The sequence below is a fragment of the Arachis hypogaea genome, chromosome 13 (genome assembly GCF_003086295.3).
Source record: "Arachis hypogaea cultivar Tifrunner chromosome 13, arahy.Tifrunner.gnm2.J5K5, whole genome shotgun sequence".
Taxonomy (NCBI): Eukaryota; Viridiplantae; Streptophyta; class Magnoliopsida; order Fabales; family Fabaceae; genus Arachis; species Arachis hypogaea.
Window position 1 is genome coordinate 85,052,647 of NC_092048.1, and position 17,661 is coordinate 85,070,307.

General features: G+C 38.9%; 1 non-coding gene across 1 annotated transcript; it reads left to right on the plus strand.

Moving 5' to 3' along the window:
• The first annotated feature begins 17,230 nt into the window (after positions 1–17,230).
• Positions 17,231–17,334, plus strand: LOC112738664 (small nucleolar RNA R71). The gene has a single exon (XR_003169610.1). It is a non-coding gene; the product is annotated as a small nucleolar RNA R71 (small nucleolar RNA).
• The last annotated feature ends 327 nt before the right edge of the window (positions 17,335–17,661 follow it).

A 17,661-nucleotide genomic window follows, 5' to 3' on the forward strand; every position in this document is an offset into this window, starting at 1 on the left:
ATGTTTGAGCCAGAAGTTGGACCTCAAACGCTACCTCAAATGTTGGCCAAGAAAATGGTGCATAATTTGGAGGCAAAGTTGGACTCCAACTATGCCTCAAACTTCAATTCAAGAGACCATAGTGGAGCCAAAGTTGGACTCCAACTATGGGTCCAACGTTGAGGAAGAAAGGTACCAACATTGGACCTAACGTTGGGGGTCCAATGTTGAGTCCAGCGTCTTCGATAAAATCTCAAAATTTGAAGTTGGAAAAATCGCATCGACGCGCACGCGTGGACGACACGTACGCGTGAGCTTGGAAAAATTGTAATCCACGTGTACGCGTGGGTGACGCACACGCGTGACAATGCCAACATTGGAGGTAACGTTGGTGATCCAACATTAGATCCAATGTTTGCGATGCCATCCTTGGAAATATTTGATATGACCCGTACGCGTGGGTGACGCAAACGCGTGGAAGTGGAAAAATGGCAAGGGACACGTACGCGTAGGCGACGCGAACGTGTGGATTGTCAAAATTTCAGCCTTCACGCGTACGCGTGGGTCACGTGCACACGTGACTAAGCAAACGTTAGTGCTCCAACATTGAGTCAAACGTCACTGGCAACATCCAGAATTCAATTTTTTAGTAACGTTTGACTCAAACGTTGGTCACTAACGTTTTCACCAACTTCAATTCAATTTGGCACACCCATGCAAGCTTATGAACATTATTTTGCCAAACGTCTTCATCAACGTCAATTAGAGCCACTCTCAACTAGCTTCAACAGAGGCCAAGGCCCACATCCAAGTACTTGAAGACCCATTTGGGGATGAGAAGAAAAGTTTAAATAGAGGAGTTTTTGAAGATGAAGGGAGCTCTGCTGGTAGTAGTAGAGCGTTGGTAGTAGGAGTAGGAGTAGAGGCTGGAGGATTAGAGACTCCAGAGCTCTCTTGGAGGATTAGAGACTCTAGAGAGCATAGCTTAGGATTTTAGTTTGATACACTTTTTCTCTTCTGCACTTTTACATTTCAGCTTGTATTGAACTTCATTTACTTTATGCAATTTCAATTTCCTGTACTTCTATTCCTTTGCAATTTCAATTTCCTGTACTTCTATTTCAGCTTGATTTACTATTCATGTAATTTAAATTTTCTGCAAGTATTCTTAGAGCTATGATCCACTAAACCCCAATTTATTAGGGGGAAGAGCTCTATTGTGATTCTAATGGATTAATGAAATTCTTCTTTTTCTCAATCCGCTTAGGTAGCTAAGAGATAACTTCTGTTTTGATTTGATCCATTCACTCTAGAAGGGGGTTTGGATCCATTGAATTTCCATGTGAGCCTCGGAATGGGAATCATGGAAATTAGAACTGAAGTTCTATCTCTCACAACTCTCTTGATCAACACTATTCGGGAGGAATTGAGATCTTGAGAATTTGTGTGGCTTATGGATTAGAGACATGCACTTAACCTCTTCTCATGACAATTGGATAAAGGAATTGGCAAGATTGATTGTGATTAGAAAGATTGGATTTCCAAGGAATTGGGATCCAATCATTTTCAATCCGCCATAGATCTACTCATATGATTGAGAAAGAAGTTGAGACCCATTTGATTCATGATGGATTATGATATCTCCAATCCCTGATGAATCTTGTTCTCTGTTATTTCTCACTTACTTTTAGCACTTTAGATTTCCTGCAATTTATTTTTTGTTGATCCAATTTCACTCAATTCATCACTTGTTAGCTTGACTAGACTAATCATTTCACTAAAGTTGCTTGATCCATCAATCCTCGTGGGATCGACCTCACTCACGTGAGTTTTACTACTTAATGCGACCCGGTATACTTGCCGATTAGTTTGTGCGGAATTCAATTTTTTCCCATCAAGTTTTTGGCACTGTTGCCGAGGATTGATTTAGATCGACAATGATTAAGTATGTGATAAGTCTAGATTAAGCATTTTCTTTGTTTTTGTCATTTGAGTTCTTTTAATTTTCTATTTTCTCTTGATACTTAGGTATTTATGTTATTGCCTCACTAAGAAATTCTCATCTGTGATATGAGAAATTTTAATTTTCATTGGTGATTGTGTTTTACAAAATTTAAATGGAGTTCACCTCATCTTTTGATCAAACAAATTTAATGGGATATTGCCCACGATCACCAAATGACTATTCTAATGGTGGCCGGGAGTATCAACAAGGAATGATAGAGTATGAACACCTCCTAGAGACACAAGATGACCCATATTTTGATGAATCTAACAACTACTCATGTTTTGGCTGGGAGGGTCAAAACCAAAGAGATTTTAATTCTCCATATTCTATTCATCAAGAGACATCATCACTTGATTGTGCTTTCAATACACTCATGCAAGATTGCTCCCCAGGAACACAAAATGATCCATATTGTAATGAATTCGACAATTACTCAAGTTGTGGGTGGTAGGATCAAAATCAAAGAGCATTTAATAGTTCATACTCCACTTATCAAGAGCCATCATCACTTAGCGTACCTTCAATTCATTTATGCAAAATTGTCCAACCTCACCTCCCAGTTTCTCACTTGAAAATTCTTCATCACTTGACTATGCCTCAACACAAAGTTCCTTCCAAGATCCATACAACTTATTTCACTAACCAAAAAATTCATTACACTACACAGAAAACTCATTTCAACATTCACAAAATTTATTTCATAACTCACAAAACTCATTCCATACTCCTCAAAACAACTTTACCACAACACATCCATGTCCAAAAAATTACTCTCAACCTTTATCTCTTGAGCTAGTAATTGAGGATCACCTTCAAAAGTCTAGAGAATCATTGGAAAGACAAGAACAACTCTTGGAAAGATAAAAATAATCCTAAAAAGAGCAAGAAATTCTCTTCAAGAAGATGGATGGGCATTTAGAGCAAATGAGAAAACACTTAGGATTGCCAAGCATTGAGGATAAAGACCAATCTGTGAGTGAGGAAGTGGAAGAAGAGGCCCCTATATCAAGTGAAACTTCAATAGAGAAGGAGGTGGTGGAGGTATGTGAGCCTAGGATTCCATATCCACAGAGGCTACTTGAGGTGACAGAGGAACATGAAGACTCACTCCCAAAGGACTCAATAGAACATCATGTAGAAGAAAGAGAGGAAGTCAATCAAGGGAGTCCATACTCAAGTGAAGCAGAAAGTTACATAGAGGAAGGGTTCATTAAACCACCAATTTAAGAGGCTTTTGATGAAGAGAACACTCCAACCATCACACAACAACCAAGTTTTGATATCCAAGAAGTGAGGGCAACCAACAAGAGCACCGAAAAGAGGATTGTGACCAAGCTACAATTGACCATATCAAGGAAGAAGAAAAGGTCAACTACAAGCAATCCAACCCCTGATCCAGCAAGCAAGTTCAATCAAGCAAATAACAAAAGGAAGCTTGCTGGGAAGAGGCCAAGACAGGGGATACTGACTGGCTCTTCTTTCTCCTTGAGGTCATTGATGAACAGATTTTCTATCGGTTTAGAATTTTTATAAAATTAATCGCGTTGTAAGTATAGTTTCTAAACCAATAGAGAATCCTTTCGTGCAAAAGTTTGGTTGTCACAAGTAACAAAATCCAATAAAATTTATAACCGAAGTATTCAAATCTTGGGTTGTCTTCTCAAGGAATTGCAGGGAGGTATGATTTATTATGGGTTATGTAAAAAGATATGTTTTTGGGTTTTTTGAAATAGGGAACAAGTAATTTAAATAACAAGAAAAATAAATTAATAATTAATAAAATCTCTTGGCAAGGTATGAGAAATGAAGTCCTATCCTAGTTATCTTTATCAGGTGTGATGAAAATTGGATTCTTCTCCTACTTTTAATTAATCCTTGCTAAACAAAGGAAAGTCAAGTGGACAAATTAATTTGATCCTCAGGTCCTAGTCAACTCCTATGGAGAGACTAGAGTTATTGGAGTGCAAATTAACCAGCAAAGAATTCCAATTTCAATCAACAGCTGAGTTGATAACTCAAGTGTTATAAATTACTTAACCAAGGCCAAAAGGGAAGAAAATCTACTTGAATGAAAATAATTTGGATACATAAATTAAAGAAAGCAATCATAAGTCTGAAATACCTCAAATAATATTAAATAGAATATTCAAATCTTAACATGAAAAGGCTCATAAGCCAATTTAGGAACATTAACAAGTAAAAGCATTGGAATAAATAAAAGCAGAAAATAAATTAAAGGAACTTTGAACCTGTGATTGTAGAAGCAATCCTAAAATAAGAGAAATCCTAATCCTAAATCTTAAGAGAGGGGAGAGAACCTCTCTCTCTAAAACTACATCTAAAACCTAAATTTTTTGTATATTAAAGCTTGATTTTATGAATGAATAGATTCCCCCACTTTATAGCCTCTAATCTGTGTTTTCTGGGCCGAAAACTGGGCTAGAAACAGCCCAGAAATCGCTGGGGGCGAAATCTGCCACGCTGATTTTCGTCATTGCGACGCATCCGTGTGGAATACGCGTTCGTGTCGCCTATCTGTATAGTCACTATGGCAAATTATATATTAAATTGAAGCCCCAGACGTTAGCTTTCCAACGCAACTGAAACCGTGTCATTTGGACCTCCGTAGCTCAAGTTATGACCGTTTTAGTGCGAGAGGGTCAGGCTGGACAGCTTAGCAATTTCTTCAACTTCTTGTATTCCTTCCATTTTTGCATGCTTCCTTTCCATCCTCTGAGCCATTCCTGCCCTGTAAATCTTGAAATCACTTAACACACATATCAAGGCATCGAATGGTAATAAGAGAAGATTAATATTCACAAATATAAGGCTAGAGAAGCATGTTTTCAATCATAGCAAAAAATCAGGAAGAATGTAAAACATGCATTTTCTATGAACAAGTGTATGAAAGATTGATAAAATCCACTCAATTGAGTACAAGATAAACCATAAAATAGTGGTTTATCAACCTCCCCACACTTAAACAATAGCATGTCCTCATGCTAAGCTTAAGAGAAGCTATAAAGGTGAAGAGGAATGGTAGATAAGTATGAAATGCAACCTATCTATATGAATGCAACTATACATGCTAAGATGTTTCTACCTACTTGGTTAAAAGTAAATAAGTTCTCTAAGACAAAAATAAATCAGATTCTACTAATTCAATTTATACAGCAAGAACAGATAAAAATGCAAGAAGATAGCTCATGAAAGCAGGAAACATAGAAATTAAGCATTGAACCCTCACTGGTAGTGTATATGCACTCTAATCACTCAAGTGTATAGAGTAATTCACTCTACTCTTCTCTAATCATGCTTTCTAAACTTTGTTCTTCATCTAACCAATCAATAAGTATTTAATGTACTAATGCAAACATCATGAGGTCTTTTCAAGGTTGTAATGGGGCTAAGGTAAGGGTGAGGGTATATATATGGCTAAGTGAGCTATAAATTGAATCTTTAATTAATCTAAGCTTTCACCTAACATACATATACTCTATATAATTCTAATTCATGCCTAGCTACCCAAAATTCTATCTTTTGCATCACATACTCATGCATCAACCTTTATTTTAATTTTATCACATATGCATTGATTTTTTTCATTAACTTAACATTGTGGTAATTTTGTCCCCTTATTTATTTACTTATTTATTGAAATTTTTTTTGGATTTTTTTTATATATAGAAAAATAAACATAACTTATCAATGCACATGGATTTTTTTTTTTTAATTTTTCTAGTCTCACATGAGTAGGTACCCAAATTCCCAATATTTTATCAAAGTAAAAACATAACACATTCCCTTATTAACCCATGTTCCCACAATTTTCCCACACTTAATTGTTACACAATCCCTATCTTAAGCTAACCAAAGATTCAATTGGGATATTTAATTATTTTTCTGCTTAAGGCTAGTGATGTGGTTATAGAACAGAATAAATAGGGATAAAAAGGCTCAAGGTGGCTAACAAGGGTGATGTAAAAGGTAGGCTTATTTGGGATAAGTGAGCTAATAACAAATAATGGCCTCAATCATATGCAAGCATGTAAATACACTAAATAGTGGACATATAGAATGGAACAAAGCAAAGATTGCAATCATAGGGAAGAAAACACACAAGAATAAAAATTTATGGTTAAATAATGTAACCATATAAATAAGCTCAAAATCTTACAGGTTATGTGTTCTTAGCTTTTTAAACTATGTTCCAAATACAACTTCAAACAAGTTTTAACAGAAAAAATTTTTCAATTTAAATTAGTGAAATACTATAAAAATTTCTTGAAAAAGAAAATATTACTTCAACCAAGTAGTAACTAAATGCATAAAATCAAACAAACATGTAATCAAATATGCAAATGCAACAATGAACTAATAAAGAAAACAAGACATTGGTGTTGAGAAGAAAATAACTAACCCATGGAGATCGGTATCGACCTCCCCACACTTAAAGGATGCACCGTCCTCGGTGCATGCTAAGATGTGCAAGTGGAAGGGTTGCTTCAACTAATGCTTTTCTCTAAAGATTGTGATGTGGACTTGTTTGTCTCCCCATTTAGAAGCTTTTCCTTTCTCTTTCTCGGTGGCCAGCCTGAAAGTAGAGGAAAAGAAGAAAAGTAACCCAGAAAGAAAGATAAAACACAAATAAAATATGGCTGGGTTAATGCCAAATAATGAGGATCACAATTACATGGTAGCTACAACATGCAATTCAAAAAACAGTGGAAGCAAATGGCATATCAATATTGCAAAAAATTTGCAACAAAGGGGAAGAGTAGGTAATGAAAGACAGTATAAAATATTACCCAACAGTGTAAAGCAAGTCACTAAGCACCAAAATAATTCAAGAAAAGATGTAACAGTTGAATAAGAAAATTTAACACCGATGGTAAAATAATAAATTTAGAAAAGAAAATAAAAATATACACAAAATTAAAATGCAATGGATGAAAGAATATAAATGTAATGAGGAAAGAAAAATGAGAAGGAAGAAGAAAGAAATAAGAAGGGGGAGGGAAAATTAGGATTGGCGAAGAAAAGATAAGATAGTTGGCGCTGATCTGGATAAGTTGTGCGGCGCATGTGACGCGGACGCGTGAGTGACGCGGTCGCATGGTGTGTGATGTTTGTCAAGTGACGCGGACGCGTGGGTCACGCGGTCGCGTGACTTGATTTAAGCGAATGGCGCGAGGGCAGCCATGTGTTCACGCAACTCTCTGTTTCAAACCCATTTTGCCAAAAATTTGGGGTGACGCGATCGCGTGGTTGACGCGATCGCGTGAATGGCCTTTCTTTTAAAAATGACGCGGACGCGTAAGGCACGCGTTTGTGTGGTAGGGCTTGTGCTTCTAGCATGGTTCCAGCCCCACTCCATCATAACTTACTGCCATACACCTCTTTACGTTGATTTCACAGGGCCACGCGTTCGCGTGGGTGACTCAGAAGCGTGGGGAGGCTATTTCGCAAATGACGCGAACGCGTCAGCGACGTGGTCACGTGGTCATATTTGTGCCTAAGGCACGCCTCCAGCCACGCTTTCGCATGACTCTCTGCTTCTTTTCTTCTTGTTGCGAAAGCACCTATGACGCGAACGCGTCAGCGACGCTGGTGCGTCGCGTGCAAATTTTTTTTTTATATATATGCCATGTGCAGATGCAAATGCAGAATGCAGGTGAATATGCATAAATTATGAATGAACACTAGTAAAAATAAAATAAAATAAACTAGGAATAAAAGGAAGGATTATACCATGGTGGGTTGTCTCCCACCTAGCACTTTTAGTTAAAGTCCTTAAGTTGGACATTTGGTGAGCTCCTTGTCATGGTGGCTTGTGCTTGAACTCGTCTTGAAACTTCCACCAATGCTTGGACTTCCAATAAGCTCTATCAATACCAAGTAAATTTCTCAAGCTTTGATGGAGTTCTTCACAAGCTTTGAGCTCCCAAATTTGATCCTCATATATTCCTGGATCCCAAATCTTGTTTCTACACCCATCTTCAAGTTGATCATCATGATTCCATCCGGGTGATAAGCAATCTGAATTCTCACTAAGGCATCCAAACAGCTTCCTAGATCCATTCAGTTGGGCTTTACACCAACTTTTGCATTTAAACTTTGAGCTTTCCACCATATTGAACCTTGCATGACAACTCCAACCACTAACCATCTTCCTCTTACTCTTAACGTGACAGAGAGCTCTAAGCTGGCCATCTGTCTCAAGTAAACCATATTCAAGTGGGAAAGTAAAGGGCAAGGATAAGAATTTTACCCACTTGAATGTTGTATTGGATGGTAATGGCTTTGGGGGAGGTGTTTCTAATGATCTTGCAAGCTCCACTCCCTTGTGCTCTTCTTTGAATTCCTCCACCTCCTTGTAAGCTTCTTCAATTTCAACCTCTTCCTCTTGGTAGCTTTCTTCCAATTCAATCTCCTCTTCATTTCTTTCCAAGGGCATGGGAGGTTGTGCTTCTTCTTCTGTAATCTCCATGTCAAATCACACTTTTCACAACTCGTACCACTAACCAGCAAGTGCACTGGGTCGTCCAAGTAATACCTTATGTGAGTAAGGGTCGATCCCACAGAGATTGTCGGCTTGAAGCAAGCTATGGTTATTTTGTAATTCTTAGTCAGGAAATTAATAATAAAAATGATTGGGTTTATGAAGAGTAAATAACATAAAATAAATACTTGTTATGCAGTAATGGAGAACAGGTTGAGGCTTTGGAGATGCTCTGTCTTTTGAATCTCTGCTTTCCTACTGTCTTCTTCTTCACGCACGCAAGGCTCCTTCCATGGCAAGCTGTATGTTGGTGGATCACCGTTGTCAATGGCTACCATCCATCCTCTCAGTGAAAATGGTCCAAATGCGCTATCACCGCACAGCTAATCATCTGTCGGCTCTCACTCATGTTGGAATAGGATCCATTGATCCTTTTGCGTCTGTCACTACGCCCAGCACTCGTGAGTTTGAAGCTCGTTACAGTCATCCCATCCCAGATCCTACTCGGAATACCATAGACAATGTTTAGACTTTTCGGATCTCAAGAATGGTGATGCGCATAAACTTGTTATGCTACGATTTAGGAAATTGCACGATCGGCAAAATTCCTTCCGGCAAGTGCACCGGTTATCGTCAAGTAAAAACTCACAATAGAGTGAGGTCGAATCCCACAAGGATTGGTTGAGTGAGCAATTCGGATTAGAAGTGTGTTCTAGTTGAGCGAAATCAAGATTTAGATGAGAATTGCGGAATGTAAAATAGGCGGGAAACGTAAATGACAAGAAATTTAAATGGCGGAATCTTAAATTGCATGAATTAAAGAGCAGAAGCTAAATTGTTGAAATTAAAAGGGAATGGGGGTGATTGCATGAATTGAGTTGCAGAATGTAAAGAGAAAGTGGAAATCAGAAATGGGGAATTCATTGGGTTATAGGAGATATTGAGATCTCCGAATCAAAACATGTTTATCTCTTCCTCAAGCAATGCGTTCATTGAATTTTGCTTGGCAATCTTATATGATTGGATCCCAATCCCTTGGCTCACCAATTCTCTCTAAAAACAAACAAATTCCCAATCCCTTGGTTTAAATGTTCATAAGAAGAGATGATGCTCGATCACTGATTATACCACACAGTTTCATGAACCACAATTTGGTAGGATTACATGTCACAATATCCATCCAAACCCCAATCCAATTCACTGTGAGAAAGCTTCTCTAGCATGAATCCTCCATTCCTTTCCCAAGGTTCCGAAGGATTCCAATTATGGGTAGTTTCTTTCCCAAGACAACTACCCAATGGAATTAGATCGAGAGGCTTTCTAACAAAATTCAAGAGAAAAGATTGAAGAAGAAGATAAACTATTATTGATTCATTGAATTACAATAGAGCTCCCTAACCCAATGAAAGGGGGTTTAGTGAGTCATAGCTCTGAATTCAATTACAAAGATATGAAAACTAGCTAAAAATGAAAGTAAAAGTCCTTCCTAACTTAAATTCTATCCTATTTATACACTTTCTATATTGAGCTTCTGTTATGTTTCTTGGGCTTTGAGGCCTCTCCCTGCTTTCCTTTTGCTTTGGGTTTATGATCCATAATCTTGATGAGGCTGCTGATCCAAATTCTGTAACATTCATTGAGCCAACTTAGTGATAATCAAATAATAATACATGACCCAACAAATTGAAATTTTAGACTCATCAATCCTTCAGGCCCAATCCCATAAACCATGATATTCAATTGGGTTTCATGCCAGAGTAAGTTTAAGTTAATGTTTGTGCTCAAAGACTAACTTTAAACCGCAATATTTTTGGCCCAGAAACCTTTTCCAAGAGTGGCGTTTAAGTTGCAGTTTAAGCTTAAACTGCAGCTTAAACGCCAGACACTTCCAGTGAAGCCTTTTGTAGAAGCACGTTTAAGCTTCAGTTTAAGGTTAAACTGAAGCTTAAACGTGGAAATGGAAGAAGGCAGCCCTGGAGAGTCATGTAGTCGAACACGTTTAAGCTTCAGTTTAAGGTTAAACTGAAGCTTAAACGTGGAGATAGGAAGGGCAGCCCTGGAGGTCAAACACGTTTAAGCTCCAGTTTAAGGTTAAACTGGAGCTTAAACGTGGAAGAGGAGAAAGCCATCCTGGAGGTCGAACACGTTTAAGCTCCAGTTTAAGGTTAAACTGGAGCTTAAACGTGGAAGAGGAGAAAGGTAGCCCTGGAGGTGTCGAACACGTTTAAGCTCCAGTTTAAGGTTAAACTGAAGCTTAAACGTGGAAATGGAGAAAGCAACCCTGGAGGAGAAACTTGGTCGAACACGTTTAAGCTCCAGTTTAAGGTCAAACTGGAGCTTAAACGTGGAAATGGCTCCCTGGTGCTTTTCCCCTTTCTGGCGTTTAACCTCCAGTTTAAGGTTAAACTGGAGGTTAAATGTGGAACTGCCCCCCTTGGTGCCCTTCTCACTTCTGGCGTTTAACCTCCAGTTTAAGGTTAAACTGGAGGTTAAACGTGGAAGTGCTTCCTGATTGGAATTCTAATTCTGGCGTTTAACCTCCAGTTTAAGGTTAAACTGGAGGTTAAACTTCAATTCCAGCCTTCATGATTCTGGCGTTTAAGCTCCAGTTTAGGCTTAAACTGGAACTTAAATTCCACATGTGATATTCAAGCTTCCTTTATTGATTTTGTTGCTTCCTTGCTTAGCCTCTTCTTCCCTGAAATCATCCAAACAATTGCATCAAAGTCTTGCAAAATTTCATGAGAAATCTTCCATTCATAGCATTCAAGTAATATAACTAAAAACTCATGGAATTTGCATCAAAATCATACTGTTTGGATGGTTCATTGCTTTGTTCTTCTTTTAACCATTCTTGGTTACTTTAAGCTCAAGAAAATGCATAAAACATCTAAAACTATCAAAAAAATGCTAGTGAAACTAGCCTAAGATGCCTTGGCATCACAACACCAAACTTAATACTTGCTTGTCCCTAAGCAAGTCCTGAGTTATTTGAGAAGAAAGTATGAAACAGAAAGCAATTACATTGGCTATATTAGCAAGCATTTGAAGTTCATCAGAAGGGTTTTATGCAGAAAGTTGCAGCATCACTTTTTCATACTTATCAAGTAAGATTATCACTTTTTCATTGCATCCATCAAACACTGCTATGGCCTCTTGTTATTCTTATGTCCTTGGCACCTTTCTCTTCTTTGTTTTTCTTTTCTTTTTCTTAGAGCTCCTTTGCTCCTTGTTTGCTTGGTGTCATGTGTTGCACAAGCCTTTGGCATTTTCTTTTTCTTATCGGTGCACTACACATATCCACTTCAGGCATTTTAGTTCACATTTCTTCTTGAGACATTAGTGCCCAGCACCTCTTTGTGTGACTAAATGTTTTGTATTTAGGTTGCTCTTGATAATGGACTTTTGGTTGATAATCCCGGGTTAGTTAACCCAAGTTACCAAGTGTTGAAACACTCCTCAGAACCTATTCATCCAAGCATATCCTTAATACATGAACACCACAGGCATTTGTCTCAGAAGTTCAAACCATTGGTGCCTAGCTTATTTTCTCAAAATTTTTTTCTTTTTGGTTGCCCTTTTTCAGTGGCTTTTTCTTCTTCTTTTTCTTTCTTTTTCATGGCCAAAGACATTTATTCATCAAGATCCATAGACAGTTTTCAATTTCCACATAAAAATGATAATTCTACACTCTATTTCCAGTGATCTGACTGAACAATCAAGCATGCATACCACCACTTAATTCTACTTGATTTGTCACTAATTTAGCCAAGTTACTTTTGTTCAAACTTTTCTTTTATTTTTGGAAACAGAACCAGCATGGCAAGCACTTGTTTAAGAAGGTGAAGTTATATCCAAACATCTAGGCATTCACTTTATTCAAAGCAATAACAGACACTCATACTAAAAAAAAAACTCCACATAAAACTTAAATGACTTATGATGAAAGAAAGCTCATAAAGACAATTCACCAATTATCATTTGATTATTAAGGAACGAGACCACCTCTTATTTATCGCTTGGTTCTACTTAATTCTTGGGATCCTGCTTCTTCTTGCTTCCTGCCTCTTTTTGACCACTTGTGCTTCCTTTGTCTTTTCTTATGAGCTTTTTCCAGAATCCAGCCTTTTTCATTGTTTCTTCCACTCCTTTTTCAAGGATCATTGCCTTGTTTATTTCTCCTTCTTTCCTCCCTTTGAAATACTCATCAAAAGCTGGGAATGCTGGGTCCATCTTGTGTAGATGTTCCCCTATGTAGTTAAGCTTGATTTGCGAACTGATGTTGTAATCAGCTTGGACTGAGTATCTTGCATTCTGTAAAGTGGTGGCTTCCTTGATTGCCAAGACATTGGCATCTTGGTGTTGGCATATGTGGCTGAAGGATTCTTGTAAGTGTAAATTCTGTTCCCTTTGCAGATCTAAGAATCTTGATTCAAAGTTCCTTTGCATATCCATCATTTTTAGGTGAAAGTCCTCTTGTCTCTCCTGAGACCTCATGTATTGTTGAGACATTCCTTCCATGATTTCCTGCATTCTGCTCATATCCATGGGGTCTCTGGGAATTCGTTGTCTTCTTTCTGGGAATGCTTGCTCTTCTTGCTCTTCTTCTCTATCTTCTCCTTCCTGTCCTTCTTGTTCTGCTTCTTGCTCTGCTTCCGCTTGTTGCCCTTCTTCATTTCTTCTTCTTGTATGTCTTGGAGCAGTTGGGCCAAGAGTCATTCTGTACGCAGTTATGGCCAATCCAGGATATAGCCAATTAGGTCTTTCATCTTCAAGTGGTACTTGGACATCGATGCATAGTCTAATGATGGTGCTAGGGAAGTGAAGCCAGGATTCAGGGTCACTTTTCTCACTAAACTCTTGTATCTGTTCAGCAATGAGTTTATGAACTTTGATCTCCCCTCCCACCATAATCCAATGAAGCAAGATGGCTCTTTTAGGGACTATTTCTGAAGAGTTTGCAGTGGGCAGGATGGATCTCCTAACTATTGCGTACCACCCTTTAGCTTCAGGTGTTAGGTCTCCCCTTCTCAAGACTCTTGGAGCCCCTCTTGTTTTTCTCACCCATTCAGCTCTGATGGCACAAAGATCTTCAGCAATAGTCGTGTAGTCAGGTTCTCCTATCATCCTTTCCTCATAACTTGCTTGGCTGAAATGTATGTTTTTCAGGCCAAGAGTTTTCATGATTGCCTTGGGGCTGAAGTCAACTTCCACCCCTCTCACATAGCTTTTGTATGTGGGTTTCTTGGTTGAGTCTTCCCTCACTGCATTTTCATAGAATTCCTTCACCAAGTTGATGTTGATTTTAGTGATTGGCTTAGTCAGGAGCTCCCACTTCCTCTTTTTGATCTTCTCCCAAACACCTGGGAACTCATCCTTTTCAAGGTCAAAGGGAACCTCAGCTAGTACCCTTTTAGGTCTCATCCATTCGGCTTGAATCTCATGGAAAACTGATTTGTATCTCCTTGCATCGAATTCCCTGTTCTCCTCCATTGGTTGCTTGTCTTTTCTTCTTTTGTGGCTAGATGAAGCTGCCATTGGTTCTTTAGTTTTGGGGTAAGTGACAAGCTAAAGTTGACAAGGTGAAGCAAGAAGTGTCGTTGGAAATGTGGGAGGTTGTTTTCGGCAAGAGATAGTTTATGCTATGATGAAGAAAATGTGCATGAAGGAGATTTGGTGGTGTTGAACTCGTTCCCCAAGTGGTTCTTTATAGGGCCCTTAAGTGAAAAATGGACGGCTAGGGTGGTTTGTGAAGGGTGGCTTGATGGTAAATATATGAATTAGGGAGAAGGACGAATTGCTTTTCATTTTCTTGGAAGTATTCTGGGTGCATTAGGTTGTACATGTAGCAATCTTTTCTTGCAGAACTTCCTTTTCCCATGTGTTAGCTTCAAAGACTTGTGAACTTTCTTTTTGACCAAGCACCGTACCTCCCTTTGTCTTTTTCCTCCATTTTTGTCTTTTCTTTTGTACCTGCACAAACAAACAAGTTTGCTATCATTTTTCGGTCCATGTGAATGATGAATAGTACTTGCACATGTAAATCAATGATTGACTCCATGAGCTTATAGCCGTGACTTTTGTATGTATGCACACTTATTATTTGACACCAAACTTAGTGTTTGGTAAAGTCTCCTGATGACAAGAAATCCATATTGGTTGTCCTTAATCAATGTGCATAATTCTAATAAATCATAGTCACTTTGGCTCTTTGATTCTAAACAAAGTTACTACCCTAAGTAATTGAAACCAAAGTATTAAAACATGCTAATGGTCTACTTGTCATGAATTTCGAAATCCAGAGGAACTTCTTGCTTTTCATGAACCGTGTTCAAAGAGGAACACCAAACTTAATGTTTGGTTGTGCACCTTGCATGAAAAATTGAATGCATTTTGAATAAAATTTTGGGTGCCTTCAGGCACACCAAACTTAGAGACAAATTGTATTTTACATGCAATGTTTAGTGCACTCTTTCAGCAGTTGTCCTGAGGATTCAAGTTCATGCATAAGAAACCATGCTTTATTATATGCAAAACAAAACAATAAAGAGTAAGGATATTAAAACATGGGTTGCCTCCCATGAAGCGCTTCTTTAACGTCACTAGCTTGACGGTTGTCCCTTGTTAGGGTGGATTGTAGTGCTTGACGTCTTCTCCTCTCACTATGCAAACGTCCCCACTTGATTCCTTCATGACCTCTAAATGTTCCATAGAAAGAACTTTCCTGATTGTGAATACTTGAGGGAGCTGGGAAGGAATGGTTTTGAGGCCAGGTGGAATTGGCAGATAATGACTTGATATCACTTTATCTCCCGGAGAAAAACCTTCAGTGGGAATTTTCTTGTTTCTCCACCCTCTTGGTAATTTCCCTATCATTCTTCCCTTTCTCTTGAGGATTTCTTCATTGACCCTTATGCTAGGAAGATCCTTCTGATCTGTTTCCATTGATTCTTGTGGCTTTAACTCTTGCAACTCTTGTTTGCCTTCCAAGGACTGTTTTAGAGTTTCAGCTGCTGGATTACTTTCCTCCAAACACAGATGGCTACTATCATCCTTAGGCTTTTCAGATTCTGGTTCAGGCTCAGATGCAGGTTTGAAAACTTTGAAAATGAGCTGTTCATCGTGTATTCTCAGAATTAGCTCTCCTTGTTCTACATCTATGAGCGCTCTAGTAGTGGCTAGAAATGGTCTTCCCAGAATGATAGGGTGTAGGTAGCTTTCCTCCATGTCCAAAATGACAAAGTCTGTGGGGAAGTAATAATCTCCCACTTTCACCAGCACATTCTCAACCACCCTTCAGCTTGCTTCTGAGTTTTGTCAGCCAGTTGTATGATTACATCAGTGGATCTCACCTCATTCAGTTGTAGCCTCTTCATAAGAGTTAGAGGCATCACATTTATGCTAGCTCCTAGATCACAGAATCCTCTGTCAATTTTTGTTTCTCCTATGATGCAAGGAATATGAAAACTTCCTGGGTCTGTTTTCTTAGAGACTGTGTCCTTCTTGATGAGGGCACTGCATTCTTTGTTCATTGTTACCGTTTGTCCTCCCTTCAAAACTCTTTTCTTGCTCAACAATTCCTTTAAATACTTGATGTGTGTAGGCATTTGATGGAGAATCTCAAGAAAGGGAATATTGATATGGAGAGACTTAAATGTCTCTAAAAACCTTGAATAGGTTTTCCCTTTTTCACCTCCTCCTAACCTCTGAGGAAATGGTGCTTTTGGTTGGTATATTTCCAGCATGCCTTTTTGCAATTCCTTGGCTTGCTCAGTTCCACTTTCCTGCTTAACTTCTTCCACACCTTCCTTCAAGATTTCTGGCTCCTGCTCTGAGGGCCTGATTCCTTCTTCTTCTGAAACTTCCTTCAATATGGTGATGGCCTTGCATTCTTCCCATCTCACTCTCTTTTGTTCCCCTTTAGGATTCTTTTCTGTGTCACTAGGGAACACTGCAGTTGATTTGGGGCCTGTTGAGATAGCTCTCCTACTTGAGACTCCATCCTCTTGAGTTTTTCACCATGGTTTCTTAAGGTAGCTCTCACATCATCCCTGAAGCTTTTCAATTCGGTTATGTCTTGACTCATGGTTGCCATCATTCCTTCTATCCGGTTTAATTGATCTTGAAATTGTTGGTTCGGATTAAGTTGGGTAGGTTGATTATTTTGGCCATGATATGATGGTTGGGAGTAAGTGTTTTGTGTGGCTTGGTATGATCTTTGGTTGGAGTTTTGGTATGTGGAATTGTTATGTTGGTTGTGGTTGTAAGGTTTGTGGTTTTGTGGTTGGGTTTGTTGGTTCCCCCACCCAAAGTTTGGGTGATTTTTCCATCCTGGGTTGTAAGTGTTGGAATGTGGATCATATGATTGCCTTTGTTGGTTTCCCACATAGTTGGCCTCTTCCCAATCACCTCCTTCAATGCTTACTTCCTCTTGATCTTGTGTGTGTATTGCAGCCACTTGCTTTGTTTCTAATTGCCTGGTAAGCTCTGCTAGTTGCTTGGCAAACACCTTGTTTTGGGCTAGAATTGTATCAACATGGTTCAGCTCCATGACTCCCTTAGTGTTGTGCCTCTCTGATGCATAGTAGTACTCATTCTCAGCCACTGTCTCAATCACTTCAATGGCTTCTTCCACAGTCTTTTTCCTGTTCAATGAACCTCCTGATGAATGGTCTACAGCCTTCCTTGATTCATAAGAGAGTCCATCATAGAAAATATGCAATTGCACCCAATCATGGAACATGTCTGGTGGGCATTTCCTTGTCAAATCCTTGAATCTCTCCCATGCCTCGTAGAGAGTTTCACCATCTTGTTGTCTAAAAGTCTGAACCTCAGATCGAAGCCTATTGACCTTTTGTGGGGGGTAGAAACGTGCCAGAAACTTGCTTTCCACCTCATCCCAGGTTGTTAGGCTCCCCCTTGGGAATGATTCCAGCCACTTAGCTGCCTTGTCCCTAAGTGAAAATGGGAACAAAAGCAGTTTATATGCATCTTCCTGGACTCCATTGGACTTCACAGTGTCACAAATTCTCAGGAATTTTGTGAGATGTTGGTTTGGGTCTTCATTAGCACTTCCACCAAATGAACAATGATTCTCCACAAGTGATATTAGCTATGGTTTGAGCTCAAATTGTTGGCCTGAATGGGTGGTTTCTGGATGCTGCTACCACAA